Source organism: Rhinopithecus bieti, unplaced genomic scaffold (assembly GCF_001698545.2).
Source record: "Rhinopithecus bieti isolate Rb0 unplaced genomic scaffold, ASM169854v2 scaffold_23096, whole genome shotgun sequence".
In the NCBI taxonomy this organism is placed as follows: Eukaryota; Metazoa; Chordata; class Mammalia; order Primates; family Cercopithecidae; genus Rhinopithecus; species Rhinopithecus bieti.
In genome coordinates, this window is record NW_016810891.1 from 587,657 (window position 1) to 592,594 (window position 4,938).

The window sequence follows — 4,938 nt, forward strand, 5'->3', positions numbered from 1 at the left end:
TCTCCTTAATGAGAACAATTTATTTTTATTCTAAGGATTGTGAAGCCTAGTGTTCTAGCCTAGTCCAGACATTTTGCTTTACCCTTTTAGCATAAGTGGTGAGAATCAGATTCTGTTACTTATATCCAAGGCACTAAAACTAATACAAAATCTACCAGAATGTTATTGTCTGCTTAGATTCCATTACAATATGGAAGTCAAGCAATTCTGACACAAAGAGGAGGATTTTATAAGCCTGAATATTATAATAATTTCTTTACACCATGCCAAGTTGTAATATCTGGATTTCTGTAGCAGTGCATATAACAAATGAAACCAAAAAGTCTTTAACATTTCAGGGAACATTTTTCTTAATATTGTTTGGTTTAGAGCATCAGCAATAAGTTCAGCAATGTACATTCAGTATATCACTTTATCTAAATTGTACATATTACTACCCAGAGGTATGTGAACAAATGTTTGTTAATTTAAGCAATTAGTTTAGATGCAAAAATGAGCTGTAGAAACAGCAACAAATATCTCTTGTGAATTTTGTGCTTTGAAGAGAAAATAGTAGTTTAGAGAATGGTAGGATTTAAGAGTCTTTTCCTATTTAGTCAAATTCTACTTGAATCTAAGTATTTTATGAACTGTTAAACTCTCTGTAACCTGCAAATCAATAGTTTTCAACTATTTCTTTCTACATGAATAAAAATCAATACAGAATTAAGTAAATTGCCTAGAGAAATTACAGGAAAATTATTTTCTCTCCAATTATCTGACCAATTGCCAAGGCATTGTTTAACTACAGTTATCATGTCATTCAGTTATCTGGATGTTATTAAGAGATAGCAGGAATGATTGAAAAAAGTAATACATTTGGAATTAGAATTCTAGATATAGTATTATGCAACGTCTGATCCTTGTCTTCTCATGGAGGAAATGAGCGTAATATGTCATTCAATTGAGTGTAAAAGTATTGAGTACATTATAAATGCACACACATTTGGCAGGGCTTGTGATGTGAAGTCATGTATAACCAGTTACATAAAATGTCTGGGATCATTTGAAAAATAAAACAATAAAAAGATTAAATAATTCTTTGGGCCTGAAACCAATCCTCAGTGTAGACTCTTGAAATATTAGAATAAAAAGTTACCATTTAATTGTTTGCATAGCATGCTGTTTTAATTTTTATAATTTATTTGTATTTATTGTTTTATTATGGTAAGAACACTTAATGTGAGAGCTATCTTCAATGTAATTTTAAGTGTACAATACAGTATTGCTAAGCGTAGGCACAGAGTTGTAGAGCAGGCCTGTAGAAATTATCCATCTTGCATAACTGAAACTTTATATTCCCTGAATAGCAACTCCTTGTTTGCCCTTCCCTACAGTCCTGGAAACCACCATTCTATTCTGTGTTTCCATTAGTCTATTTTAGATATCTCATATAAGTGCAAGCATGCAGTATTTGTCCACCTTAGACTGATTTATTTTGCTTTACATAATGTCCCCCAGGTTCATCCATGTTGTCTCATACAGCAGAATTCCTTTTTGTTCAAGGCTAAACAGTATTTCACTGTATGTGTATCTATATTTCTTGACCTATTCATATGTTGAATTTGTAGCTTGTTTCCATATCTTGACTATGGTAAATAATGTTACAATGAAGATGGAAGCTCATATATCTTTTCAAGAAACAGTTTTCAATTGTTTTGGATTAATACCCCAAAGTGAGATTTTGGGAACATATGGTAGCTCTATTTTTAATTTTTGAGGAATTGCCATGCTATTTTCCACACCAACCACACCATTCTACATTTCCACCTACAGTGTACCAGGGTTCCAATTTCTCCACCTTCTTACCATCACATGTTCTTCTTCTCCGTTTTTCTCTTCCTCATTCTCTCTCTCTCATAATAGCCGTGCCATCAGATGTGAGATGAAATCTCATTGTGATTTTATTTTGCATGTTACTGATGATTAGTCATGTTGACCCTATTTCCATACACCACTTGGCCATTTGTGTGTCTTCTTTTTTAGAGAAATACTTTTCAAATACTTAACTCATTTTTTTATTGTGATTATTGGTGTTTTTGCTATTGTGCTGTAGCAGTTTCTTATATATTTTGGATAATCTCGTATCAGATGTATGGTTTACAAATATTTTCATTATTTAGGTTATATGTTGTTGATTGTTTACTTTGCTGTTCAGAAGACTTTTCCTTTGATATAGTTGAACTGATTTGTCAAATTTTACTTTTGTCATCTGTGCTTTTTGTGAAATATCCAAGAAATCATTACCAAGCCAATGTCGTGTGGCTTTTTCCCGACTTACAGGTTGCAATTCAATTTAGCTTCTTTTAAAAAAATAAACATTGAGTAAGGCAATGTGTTGGAAGAAATCACATCTGTTTGAAGACTTACTGTTATTTTCATATCAATGAAAATCACTGCTTGAGTGATGGTATCATTCATATCCCAAACCCAGTGTCATGTAATATATCTGTGCAACAAATCTGCACATGGATCCCTTGAATTTAAAATACAAGTTGAAACTATTTTAAAATCATTAGAAATCTAATAAGGCCTAAAAGTGAAAATTCTCATTTACATTTAAATGATTGATTAGAATATTCAGAAAGAATATGATTCTAAAAATGTTTATAAAATGTATTAACTACTGTGGAAAATGTATTCTAACTTAAATAATATATACAGATATGAATAAAACATGCAAAATATATAAGCATATGTATTTATATGTCTAAACTTACATCTTTCCTGCAATGATAAGTAAAATATTTAAATATTAAAGATAGCTAATTTTATAAATAAATATCTCAAAATTCAAAATTTTAATTAGTATAATTTTGGCAGGTCCTAGTGTAGAAACTAATATCAGTTCACTTTGGTGTAATGTCTATACATTCTCTATAATTTTCAAATATAAGATAATGGTTATTTATTTTTAATGACTTTGACATGTTTGATGGTGGAAGCATGAAGATCCTACTCCCCTGTATACAAGCATTCCAAGTCCCCTTATATTATTGTAACTTATACTAAGAACACCTGAAATGACAGGATATGTAGAACAATCTGATATTAATAGTTTATCCTCATTATTGTTTATATCCGTGTCAAATGTCTGAATGAATAACTGCTTGAATGAATGATTATCATAACGAAAAATCTAATGTTTTCCTTCTATCTCTAGTTTCCTTACTCCGCTTTAGGTAATACCCATTCTGGCTTGAAGTATTCATTTTTGCAAAATGTCATATTTATCTCTCTGTCTTCTTCATTATATTGTTCATTATGCACACATATTTTTCATCTTTGTTTTGAAAAATCAAGTGTATGATTATGTCATTTTCCTTCGTAAATTTCACAATGGAATGCCATTGCCCTCAAATTAAAACTCATACGTTCAACCTAGCTTAAAGCGCTTCTACCTTTTCAGCTTTATTGTAAGCCATTCTCCTTCTCATTCTCCATGATATTTTATTCTTTATTTCTATGATGCACTGCATTCTTTGATGACTTAAGTATATATTCTATTCTCTTACCTTTTCCTGATACATTTTCCCTCCCTTATGCCTGCCTTCCACATGTAGATTAGCTTAACCAGTTTGTTTCTTCTTTATCAGTTTACAATCCACTCCTTCACACTCTACACCACTTTAAAACCCTTCCCCATGCATTGCTGTACGACGCTGTATTTTCCCTATTCAATTCACTTGTCCAAATTATTTATTTAATTTTTGCCTTATCTTGTTGACGTTAGACTTTATAAACTTAACCATTTTCTTATCAACTATCAGAGTACCTAGGACATAATTTATGATTAATTCATATTTTAAAAATTGAACTGAAGACTGTAGGAAACTGCTGAATGTTATAAGCAATATACATAGTAAGTGAACTGAAAATAGAAGGTACACACTTGCAATCATTTACAACTTCTTCTGTGTCTCTTTTTAATGTAGGAACTAGAAAACACAAACCAACTCTTACAGACTCTTTAGTTGGAGTTCAGATGCAAATTAAATCTCATCAATTGACTGAATTCATAACATATTTTAATGCAAAAAATGACAAACAGATACATTTTTTCTTGCTTTAAAATCTTCTAACGAGCCAAATCACAGATGCTGTTTCTTGAGACAATTTTGATGATGGAGTTCGTACTTAGCATTTACATATCAAGTTTCTTTCTTCTTGGACAGCAAGAGAAAGATATGGGAGAAGAGGAGGAGTGGCTGCCTATTTCCGTTTGATTTTTCTTAACTTAAGCAATTGCAGTTTGTTTGTTCTTGCCTTGAATTCATTAGTTAGAAGAATAGCCTATTGAATCGCTTTCTCCAGAGCTCAAAGATTGTATCAATTATATTCTTATATTAATAATTTTACCCTAAAATATTAACAGTAGTTGCTTTTTTTCATGATCTCATTTTGAATGGTGCAATATTGGAGCCAGAAGTGGTTGCAGACACTTAAAGAAGAATATTAATTTTATTATTTGACTGGGTATCATTAAAGCAATTATCCTCTAGTTATTGCTGGAAAATGGGACACTAGTAGATCATGATATATGTAAAATAGTTGCATAAATTATATTGTCTGGTTACCTGCAATGCAGAGCCAGTTAACCTAACTCTCCAAAAAGAAAATGTTTGCTGCAATAAGACATATTAATGGTAACATGAATTGTGCATTGTCTGCCTCCTTCAATATGTACCACAAGGAGCAGAGAATAAACACAAAACTGAAATTAAGGACTCAAAGCACAAAAAGCCGGGGAAATTCAACTCTCCAAAATAATTTATTTCTTGTACTTGCAGAACTGTTTTCACACAGCATATTCTGGATCTGATACTTTGAGTGGGTGACTTACCATATGTTTTATTTTATTTCATTATTTATTTATTTATTTTAATTTTCTTTTATCAT